The 12,081-nt window shown below is 39.8% G+C and overlaps 1 protein-coding gene and 1 long non-coding RNA gene across 3 annotated transcripts in view; both read right to left on the bottom strand.

Moving 5' to 3' along the window:
- LOC147035672 (protein phosphatase EYA1-like) overlaps positions 1-12,081 on the bottom strand; it is a 386,713-nt gene that overhangs the window by 168,907 nt on the left and 205,725 nt on the right. The window lies entirely within an intron of this gene.
- On the bottom strand, positions 397-11,889 carry LOC147035674 (uncharacterized). The gene is made up of 2 exons (XR_015049348.1): positions 5,103-11,889; positions 397-4,967 (listed from the first exon to the last, which is right to left on the bottom strand). It is a non-coding gene; the product is annotated as an uncharacterized LOC147035674 (long non-coding RNA).

The raw sequence follows: 12,081 nt of genomic DNA, 5'->3' as shown, positions 1-12,081 counted from the left end.
TTAACGGAAATTTTCAATAGCTCATTGGAGTCAGGACGGGTACCGGAGGATTGGAGAGAAGCAAATGTAACAACATTATTTAATAAAGGATCCAGAGAAGAATTTGGAAACTATAGACCTGTTAGTTTGACTTCAGTTGTGGTCGGCACTATCATTAAATTTCAAAACCCGATATAATATATATTTATTTTATTTTATGTTATTTTCTAATAGCATAGATTAATATGAACTCATAGCTTTTGGAATTTTTGAAAATGACTGAATATTTTTCGAGATATTCCAGTTTTAAATTTTCAATATTGGCTGTATTTGGGGACAATATGTAATACATTTATTATGTGACGAGTTGTGTCCAATACCCATTAGGAAATTGTGTAAAAATAACAGAAAAATAGATACAATGTCAATAACGTGCTTTATTACTAGAAAAAGACATACAGTATAAAACCATATATCAGCATTTAGGAAATATTGTAAGCAATACAACCGAAGATAAATAAATGACCTTGGGAATGACCTTGACCTTATTTCTCAAGGTCAAAGCGCGGATATCGTGAAATCAGAAATGTACGGATATTACGTAATAATGGTAGAACGTAAGATAAAATGCCAATAAAACACCTGTATTACTCATAAAAAAAAACATGTAAAACCATATATCACCATGCTTGTAATATTGTGAACAATACAAATAAAGAGAAACAAATGACCTTGGCATGACCTTTACATAATGTCTCAAGGTTAAAGCGCAGATATCGTTAAATTTACATTGTATGGATAGTACATAATAATGTTAAGCTAAAATGCTAATCAAGTGTCTGTATTACTCATAAAAAAAAATATAAAACCATATATCATCATGCTTCCAATATTACAATCAATACCAATAAAGAGAAGCAAATGACCTTGGCATGGCCTTGACGTAATTTTTCACGGTCAAAGCGCAGATATCGTGAACTTATTGCCAGTTATTATTAAGATTTTGCGTAAGTATGGTTCAAAACAAAATTCAAAACCAAAAAACTCATATAAATATGTACAACCATATATCGTCATGCAGGGAATATTGTCAACAATACAAATAATGCGAACTAAACAGGAGCGCTGCCATCTTGGTATTGATGAATGATCAATTTCCGTTTTTTTCGCGCCTAAATAAAGATGCGATTTTGGACCGCATTTTTCTCCCCTCGGACCTGACCCTCCCCCTATAAACCATAAATCAAAATGACCAGTGAGTATTCACTTTTATGCTAGTATTTATCTTTTACGTGCTGCTTTCAAGGAATATGCAATATATTGACAAATTCTGCTTACCACATTTTCGTGAGGGTGCCCCGCCAGCTTGGAAATATGCAAATCGACTTCAGAGTGACACAGTGATGGTTGAAAATAATTCGGAATCGAATCATATTTTTTTTTTAACATGATATACGCTATTTCTTTGCAATACCGCCTATTTGTAAATATATAATAAAACGCAACGTAAAAAAAACATGGTCACATTTTGCAATGGCGTCTTGACGTCACTATTTTGACCGCAGCGCCCCTGGCTAGTACGGCAGTGCCTAGTTGTGGGGAAGGTGTTGGCGACAATAATTGAGGACCAGATAAGGAACCATTTAAATAAATATAAACCAATAAAAGGTAGTCAGCATGGGTTTACCAAATATAGTTCCTGTTTAACAAATCTTTCAGAGTTCTATGAAGCAGTGTCTGATTGGGTGGATGAGGGAAAGGCAGTGGACATATTATATCTAGAATTTAAGAAGGTATTAGATAAGGTACCACATCGGAGGTTGTTAGCCAAGGTGAGGGCTTGTGGAGTGGCTGGTCAGGTAGCTAATTGGATTGCAAACTGGCTTAGTGATAGGAAGTAAAGAGTGGCTGTGAGTGGGAGGATGCCTTGCTGGGAACACTGAATTTTTCATGGATCTTTGCTATCACCAAAAAATCTGGACGACAATAACTCACATACGATTCTCTCATATAAATCTGTGCTTTTGATCAGTTCATTGTACTAATTACTTATGGTACTTCCTCTTCCACTAAACTGTTCAATACAACCCTGGCAACCAACTGTATCTGGCTCGTGGTCATTTGTGTGCATACTCTACCCTGTGGTTATTAATTCACCTTGCTCGATCCTGATCTATCACAGTGGAGGTCCTCACGGAGCACTACTCGATTGATTCCGGGCCGAGCGAGACTCGGCTATTAGGAGAGGCTGAAGGAGACGGGGCTTGATACACTAGAAAGGAGGTGGTTACGAGGAGATATGATGGAGATGTTTAAGATCATGAAAGGTATCGATAAAATATGTGAAGGAGAATTATTTAGTGGAGTAGGCAGTAATAGGACCAGGGGCAATACATAGCCTGGGAGAAAAGAAGAGGAGAATTAAGATGGTAGTAAAGTAGGGGACTTTTAATCAGAGAGTAGTTAATGCATGGAATGGTCTCCCTGGAAAAGTAGTGGCAGCAGAAACAGTAGGTAAGTTTAAATTGGAATTAGATGGGTACCTGGAAGTTATGGAGATTATGGAGGGTGGAGGGAGGGATTATGGAGGATTATGGAGTTATGGAGGGTGTTGGGTTGTTGGCAGGACCTTCAGGGAGCTTGAGCATGAGCGGGTAATTGTGCGCATCTGCGCAGAGTGTTGTCTGCAGGGGTCTCGTCAACAGGTGATGTGTGGTTGATGTTGAGTGTTTTTTTTTAACCTAAAAACTGTCTTTGCCCACACCCATCCCAAAAAGCAAATAAATAAAACATGTACAAAGGAAAATTTAAAAAATAGGATCTCTGGACCTGTAGCTTACCTGGGCCCTGTCTTAATGTTGTAACTCAAATTTGGTCGCATTCTGACTGGTGGGTTTGGAGAAGGAGATTTTTGATGGAATTCACGTGATTTTCCGAATAATTTATCAAGTCCGCAACTTTTGCACACTTCCGGTCACGTGGTCAGCATGGTCTCTGCAATTTAATATCAGGATCCTGTCCTAATGTTGTAACCCAAATTTGGTAGCATTCTGACTGGTGTGTTGAGGGAAGAAGATTTTAATTAATTAGATGAAATTAGATGAATTAGTCAATTAGATGAAAATTGAGCATTTTAGAAATCACACCACGGTTGTTAACTTTTGGCCTATGTTGACCTGAAAATAATTGGCTGGTTGAATTCAGTGACCTGAAATATAAATCCTCTTCAAATTTCAAGTCAATCAGATGAAAATTGAGGATTTTAGAAATTATGCCGAAGTTGTTGACCTTTGCCTATTTGACCTTTTGGCCTATGTTGACCTCAAAAATCATGGGTGGTTAAAGTCAATGACGTGATATGCAAACCTTGTTCAAATTTCAAGTTAATCGAATGAAAATTGAGGATTTCAGAAATCTCAGCCTATGTTGACCTTTTGGTAATGTTGACTTCAAAAATAATTGGCGATTGAATTTAATGACCTGATATGCAAATCCGCTTCAAATTTCAAGTCAATTGGATGAAAATTGATGATTTTAGCAACGTGACAAAAGTCGTTGACCTCCAGCCTATGTTGACCTCAAAATTAATAGGCTTGTTGCTTATAACCAACTCTACCAATTTGTGAAGTTTCCTGAAGATCGGTTTAAAATTGTGACCTGGTGGCGATTGATATGCAGACAAAGACAGACAGACAGACAGACAGACAAACAAACAGCCAGAATCGCAGACCAGATACATTTGTGAATGTTCGATTGCGCAAGTAACATACTGTCCAATGCTGCTCCATCTTTGGGTCACAAAGTTTCCCAAAATGGGGCACTAACCAAAGTTTAACACTTTTCCATCTTTAGAACTAAAAAATACCAACGAATTTTACAAACGAAATATTGTCTGTCTGTGTCTGTCTGTCTCTCTCTGTCTCTGTCTCTGTCTCTGTCTCTCTCTCTCTCTCTCTCCCCTCCACACATGCAATCCATATCCAATCACTTTAACTTCCCCAAAAAGAGGAATCTTTCTTCTGCAACTTTGGTGGCTTTAGATTTTCTGTCGTATGTCCTTCGATCCTCTTTTGTAGTGACAGACAGTGAAGAGAGGAGTAGGCGTGCGAATTGCCACTTCTACACTGCCATGCTACCAGTTGGGTGCTGGTGTTTCTGGAGTGGCAGGCGCAGACTGAGATGATACACCATCTTAAAGGAAACATGGACGTGCTGGATACTTCACCATCTGATGAACTGGACAATCAGGCTCAAATGTTTTACTTCCCTTTACCAGTATATCTCTAGAAGGTGATAGCTGTGTAAGTAATGGAATTTCAAGACATGCCTTCAGGTTTGCAGGTGATAATGTAGGTGGTGATACATACAATGACAATGACGACTTCAAGAATGTATAATTTTCATCAATCCAAATTTTCCACAAATGACTAGGCCCATGAAGAGGGCGGGGGCGGCCAAGGATGTATCCCAATTATGGCCAGAAACTGGGAAAGATTTCCTATGTTTATTTTGAAATGGGATCAGTCATCGCGCGACGTCAAAAAGTACCAGTAAGCAAGACATGGAAGTCGGCATTCCTCACCCAAAGAAGAAACAAGACTGATAGTACGCATTGCATGAGCAACGTTGAAATATTTTGCAATTCCTTATTAGCAACATTAAATAGTAATGACACCTGAGGAAGGTGTTTGTGCGACTGCGTGCGAGGCAGCTGCCACATCGCCTTCAGCGGGTTGAGACATTGTGCTCCCTCCACCCGGACAGGTGTCCCTCCGGACCGAGGCTGTTTTGTCTTGGCCACTGTGCCGGACTAAGCAAGCCGAGGGGGTTGGGGAGAGTTTGCAGGCCCCATAGTGCAGCGTGAGAATGGGACTCTGGCGCCAGACACGTCCACACACCCAGCCATTCCCACATCCCTTTGGGAGCTCCAAGAGGTGCCGTTGGAGTAACCGGGTGGCACTGAAGCTCCCCCCTCCAATTAACAACACCTGCAGCATGGAAGCGAGCAAGAGAGGGGGTGAAGAAGAAGAGCAGGTGTGAGGTATGGGTATATGGGAAGAACCAAAGAGAAAACAGAGTTTTGTGACATGTGATTTGGACTTGTTATGTAGTAAGTACTGCACCTGGAAAAGCAAGAAAATAGCATGGAACATGCAGGCCAGGTTGACAGAGCTGAGCTTTCCTTTTTTTCAGATATCAGAGTTTTGTCCGTAATTGCATTCACCGGACAATCAAAAGATTTCTCTCTTCCATCACTTGCAGACTGCTGTAATACCCTACTCCAAGTCAAAAAGTTAGAGATGCTTCACAATGTAATATCGAATATTATGATTACAGTACATGTACATGTATGGTAATAATTACACAAATTAACGAGAAGGACAATCAATAGAGTGCATACCTCCACCGCACAATGCTTGATCCACGATAACATATCGGGCCCAATACATTTTTGAAATATCATGCTATATAGCGTTTTTGAACCGATTGCTCAATGGTGAAGGATCATTTTAACAATTAAATAATTCTCGTATGCAGATCGGATTTGGATCTTCACTGAAATCGAATCGATTCGTCGAGGTCACACACCCAACATGATCACAAAGTTTCATCTGAATCCGTCAACAACTTTTTTTAGATATCGTGCTATACACGAGTTTAGCCCTATCTCTCAATGGTGAAGAATCACTTAGAAATTCTAGTCGTCAGATCCGCATCCGGATCTTCACCAAAATCTAATCAGTTCGTCCTTGACACATACCCAACTTGTCCACAAAATTTAATCTGCATCCGTCCACAACTTTTGATATATCTTTCAGACAGACAGCCAAGCAGACAAACAAACAAACAAACAAGAAGAAGACGTCATGCAGAGAACGATACTTGCAAAATCCATAAAACAAATTTGAACTCAAAAATAATTGGTAGTTGAATTCAATGACATGATCTGCAAATCCCCTTCAAATTTCAAGTCAATGAGATGAAAATTGAGGATATAAAAATGCCACCTTAATGGTTGACCTTGGGCCGATGTTGAGCTCAAAAATAATTGGCAGGTTTAATTCAGTGACCTGAAATATAAATCCTCCTCAAATTTCAAGTCAATCGGATGAAAATTGAAGATTTTAGAAATCTCACCTAAATTGTTGACCTTTGGCCTATGTTGACCTCAAAAATAATTGGTGGTTGAATTCAGTAACCTAAAATATAAATCCTTTTCAAATTTCGTCAATCAGATGAAAATTGACAATTTTAGAAATTCGGCCTATGTGGACCTCCAAAATAATTGGTGGTTGAATTCAGTGACCAGACATGAAAATCCGATTCAAATTTCAAGTCAATCGGATGAAAAGTGAAGATTTTAGAAATCTCACCTCAGGTGTTGACCTTGGGCCTATGCTGACCTTTTGGTCGATGTGGACCTCAAAAATAAATGTTCGTTGAATTCAATGACCTGAAATATAAATCCTCAAATTTCAAGTCAATCGGATGAAAATTGAGGATTTTAGAAATCCCCCATAAGTTGTTGACCTTTGGCCAAAATTGACCTTTTGACCTCAAAAAACAATCGGCTTCTTCCTTATGACAAACTCTACCATGTGGTGAAGTTTCCTGACGATTGGTTTGAAATTGTGAGCTGCTGGCGACAAACAGACAGACAGACAGACAAACAGAGAGAATAACAAAATTGACTAACCAATACACTTGAAAAATCTTGGATTTTGCAAGAAACAAACGGACAGAGACGGGTGAAAAGATAACCTCCTTCACCTTCGGTGGCATTGGAAATTATTTGATACAGTGGTTTAAATTTTACTTGGACGTTCTTTGGAAAACCTCGAGTGAAGTATTGGTTCACGAGCGCCAGCCAGAGTGACCACTACATTTGTTACGTGTGTCTGTCTGTCTGTCTGTCTGTCTGTCCCAAGCATAGCTCCGTGGGTTTTGATCCGATCCTGATAAAATTTGGGTGGGAGGTTTATATCATGATCTAGTTGTGTTTTCCTGAGAATGGGCATGGTGCGTCCATTATGGGTGGAGCCACGCCCAAAAAACATCTGTTTTTAGGGGGTAGCCGATTTCAAGTTACATCTTCTCCGAGGGGGTTTGTCGAATCTGGCAGGGGTTTTGGCATTTGGTTAGCCCAATGGCACCTGCATAGCCCCACGGAGCTCGATTTTTCATTTTCGTCCCAAGGTCAAGGTCACAAGGTCACGAACTTAGAAAATGTCAAAAAAAATCAATAAATTGGGCATCGAGCTCCTAGGGTTTTCAAGTGTTTCGAATGAAAGTTGGTATGCAAGTAGTGCTCTTTGAGTACTACAACTTTCATCATTTACGTTTTTCCCGATTCCCGCCAGTTTGCCCGTGGCATCTCCTCGAAGGTCAAAAAATAAAAAAGGTGAACCGTGTACATTGCTCGTGAACCATCGCCGTCTCCAGACTTGTCTATATTTCTAATTATACTCTCACCCTGAAGTGGTTGTGAGACGAATGCAATGCATCTGTGTGTCTGTCTGTCTGTCTGTCTGTCTGTGTATCTGTGTCCACGTCTAGATATTTTCACTTTAATTTTTTTTTCTCTGCAACTGCTTGTCCAATCGATGAAAATTTTCCAACATTGGAGGGACTCCCCATGGAGACTATTTAATTGATAACTGTGATGTCATAAATCACATGATGTGGAACCATGTTGGATTAAATGAATAAATTTGGACATCTTCTCCGAAACCGCTCAACAAAAAGGATTGAAACTTGTCATACGTCATAAACTCCCCATGGGGTATTTAGGGTGATAACAATGACATCATCGGTGAAGTGGTATTCCAGCCATAATTGGTTGAATCGAAATCCTTATCCAAAAAAATCTGAAACTTCATATTTCTGATCTACGACACGATGTGGGTGAAGTATTAAATACATGAGGCCATCGGTCACGTGGTCTGGCGGCCATATTTGATTGAAAATACAAACATTAAAAAAAATATTCTCCAGAACTGCTTAACAGATTGATGTGAAACTTCATATACATGATCTCGCCATGGGGACCTCGCAACATGGCAACAGATCTGAAAGAAGACCTCGAGAGCATGTGGCCTGGACAAAGACATGCGGATCCAGGTCAAAAGTACACGTGAAGGTACATGCATTACATTAACAAATTAACATTAATAATTAATCAACAAAAACTTTGAAACAAGACTACTCTGGAACAGGTTTGCTCAGAGATTCTGAATATAGTTTCTCAAAGCAGAGAAGATCGCATCGCATCTTGTCATGAATAAACCGGAATCGGAAATCATTAACATTATCCATAATCATGTGTTTCCTGCTTTAATGCAAGAAAATAGGCTGGAAATAAAGATGGTGGCAAGTGAGATCATGGAGAGGGTGGAGCAGTGAATAATTGCAAAATTTCTGATCAACAAAACAGCAAACTTGTTGAAATCTACAAATGATTAGCACAGTCTGGTGATGATTACTTGTAAAAGTTATAATTACAAGAGGTACAATCTGAGCAAGAATATAGTGCAAGTCATATTTCAATGAATGTCACTTGGCCTCCCAGTGTTCAATCAAGTAAGCAAATGAAAACGTGATCTCAACTTCCACAAATTTATCAAACATCTGATTGTAATAAGGTAGTGACCACTGAAACCAAGCAGATGCCTTACTCCCAGCTTGGCCCATCAATGACCTCAACACAAAGCAAACTAGAACGGCAATTGGTCGAGCACATACCTCCACCAGGCTGAACAGTTTACATTTTGTATTCCACTGATAGGCCGGATCGGAATCCAGACCTTAACCGACCTTAACCAAAATCTAATCGGCTTGTTCTTGTTACCTAACAACTCATCCAGCATGTTTTATCAAAACCCATCCACAACTTTTTCAAATATCATGCTAAAATATTCTTTTTTTGATTTGAAACTTTGATTTTGATTTCAGGCTGTAACACAACAAAATGTGACAAAAGTTGGGGGGTGTGAATACTTTGTGAAAGTACTGTATTCTGAAATCATCCCTCTCTCCAAGAAACAAAACCAAAGCTATAAACCAACTTGCAGTGCCGGTATTCCAATACAGCTGCGCAATTATAATCTGGCCACAATTGGAGATCAATAATCTAGACACCAAAACAAGGAAACTTCTAACTATTCACAAGATATTCCACAAAAACCAATGCATACCGAAGTTGTACTTACCGAGGTGAGAGGGAGGAGGTGGTCTGATGGAGCTCAGCCAAGTGCACAGAGCATCGTGTGTCAGATTAGCGGAAGATGGGAAAAGCTCAACAGACTATCAGAATAAGATTTGTGTATGAGCAAGAAACCAACAAACCAGAGAAGGGATCCTTAATTCATGAAGCAACAAACTTCCAAAAATGGGTGCATATTACAGATACTAAACAGGGAAATGAAACAGAAACAAACACAGCCCAAATGATTGCACAGAAAAAACAGGAAAACTACAAAAATAAATATCAGCAGATATACTCTGACAAATGGGAGAATGACAAAAGAGCAGGAAGATTCAAAAAAGAGCTTGACAGAACAGGGATCGACAAGGAAGGCTCATTGGAATGGCGAAGGAGAGTTCAAATTAATTGGGATGGAAAATGATTCATCATAAATGCTCAAGACCGAGAACACTACACTAATGCCTTTAAGAAAATGGTGGGATTGAGCCAATCGGACAAATGCGGGTTTTGTGGGGTAGAAATAGATAGTACCAGTCACCTCCTTTCGGGGTGGAAACACTCATGTCTGAACAGTTGTACACCGAAAGACATCACAGCATCTATGGAGTAATCCACTGGCATATCTGTAAACATTTCATCATCCCGCTGCCAAAACAATCACGGAAGCACAAACCAAATCGTATCCTTGAAAATGAACATATAATGCTCACGTGTGACAAGATGATCCTATCAAGTGTGGACATTGCAAACAAATCATTGCGTCCACACATGGTGCTCAAACACAAATTGGAAAAGTCGGCACCTTTGATTGAGGTTTCATTTCCCAATGACTGCTACTGAAAGCAGGAAAATGACCAAATACCGGATCTGAAAAATGAGGTCAAGAGAACTTGGAAATTGAAGAAAGCTGAAATTATACCAGTGCTAGTCGGAGCGACAGGAATGATACAGAAAACTCTTACTGAGTATTTAAAAAAAATCATTTTGGGGAATATCACTCCAAACAAGCTCCAAGTGGAGGCTGACAGAAGAAGTTCAGTGAAGATTTTGAAAAGAGCCCTTGGACTGAAGCTATGAGAACGAAGTTTCACAGTTTGGCTCATGAATCATGATCCTAAGGAAGTGAAGATTTTGAGTTCTGGGAGAACTTGCTCCCACCTCCTGAAACCCAAATGGAGACAACAACCAACTCGAATCAATGTGTGAGGGTGGAATTGGAATTCCAGATAAGGTATTGTCATCACGCGTCGTCTGTCTGTCTCCTATTTTTACTTTCCAGACAAACCACTGCACTGATCCGGCTGAAATTCGTCGGTAAGGTTTTACCTTCGCCAGGTAAGGTAAGGTACCTGGCTGGTAGCGGGGATTACAAAGCTCGTTCCGGTCACGTGTCTTTAAGTTGGTCTACGTAAATTCGTTCAAAAATCTTCTTCTCCAGACACACCAGTCAGAATGCTACCAAATTTGCATGTCCACATTAAGCCAGGGTGGAGATCTTAAATAGTGAAGGTCATGCCAATCACATGACCAGAAGTGTGTCAAAATAGCCGACTTAATCAATTTTTGGGAAAATCGTGCAAATTCCTTCAAAAATCTTCCTCTCCAGACCCACCAGTCAGAATGCCACCGAATTTGGGTTACAGCATCAGACCCGGGCCCAGATATGCTGCAGGTCCAGCGGTCCGATTTCTCTATTTATTCGAGAAGTGAAGTGTTATCATAAATGTATTTTGTGTGTTTATTCCTTGTCTTTCGAAAAGGTTGCTGCTGTTGTAGAATCATAAATGTTACCATTGGAATCGTTGCATTGAGCTCCAATTCCTGCGTCTTCTTCCTCAATCCTTGGAAAGTGGGGCTTTCAAAGCAGACACCTTTATGATTAAACGGACACAAATTCTTCTTCCAATAAATAGATTATTCGTTTTCCAATGTATTCTATGACAGCAGGAACCCTTTGGATTGAAGCACGACACACACACACACACACACACACACACACACACACACACACACACACACACACACACACACACACACACACACACACACACACACACACACACACACACACACACACACACACGGATGAAAGCTTCTCCTTTTCGTGATACATTGGGATGCGAATGAAAGGGAATTTTGGAGCACATGGTGGGGACATTGTTGGGATGAAGGGGGCGGGGGAAGTGTTGTTGGGTTAAATATGCCCCAGTTGGGTTAAATAAACATAATGCAGTTTTACATGGAATATCTCCAACTTCCTGTGCACAGTATTTTGTCTTCTCAACCTGCGGGACCAAACATGTGCTACATTCTATATATTAGACATTCCAACTCCCCATGTTTTCAGGGAAGGTGCCGTTCCTGTGTGCCTGCTCCCATTCTCCTGAGAGGCCACTAAAATATCCTGTTTTGTATGTCTGTTTGTCATCCGTGTCCACCGATGTTCCTGACTCTATATTGAAGAAAATAGCGTCAGTCAGTGCTTTCCTAACTCGTCAATCCGAACACTCACGGGATTCACCAAAATGCTGACTAATCAGTGTAGTTTTCTGATTCAGTGTTTGCGCAGACATGGCAGGAAACGACTGAGTTTTTTCTCAATAAAGGAATCTTCCGATTCATGACATGGCATGATGGAATTAGTCCATCATTGACATCTCCCAAATTTACTTTATCAATGGTGTCTATGTATTATATCAAAGTGTATATATATATATATATATATATATATATATATATATATATATATATATATATATATATATATATATATATATATATATATATATTATTTGCCTCTCTGTCTGTCTGGTCGAGGCTTCAAAATAAAATTGCCGCCATTTTGTTTGCCACGTGCCATGTACACCCAGAGGTCTCTGAGGCCTCTGGTGTACACG

Source organism: Eptatretus burgeri, chromosome 1 (assembly GCF_056783735.1).
Source record: "Eptatretus burgeri isolate ZD-2024b chromosome 1, Ebu_testis_v1, whole genome shotgun sequence".
NCBI lineage: Eukaryota > Metazoa > Chordata > Myxini > Myxiniformes > Myxinidae > Eptatretus > Eptatretus burgeri.
Note: the sequence above shows the minus strand (reverse complement) of the source record. Positions and strands in the feature narration are given on the sequence as shown.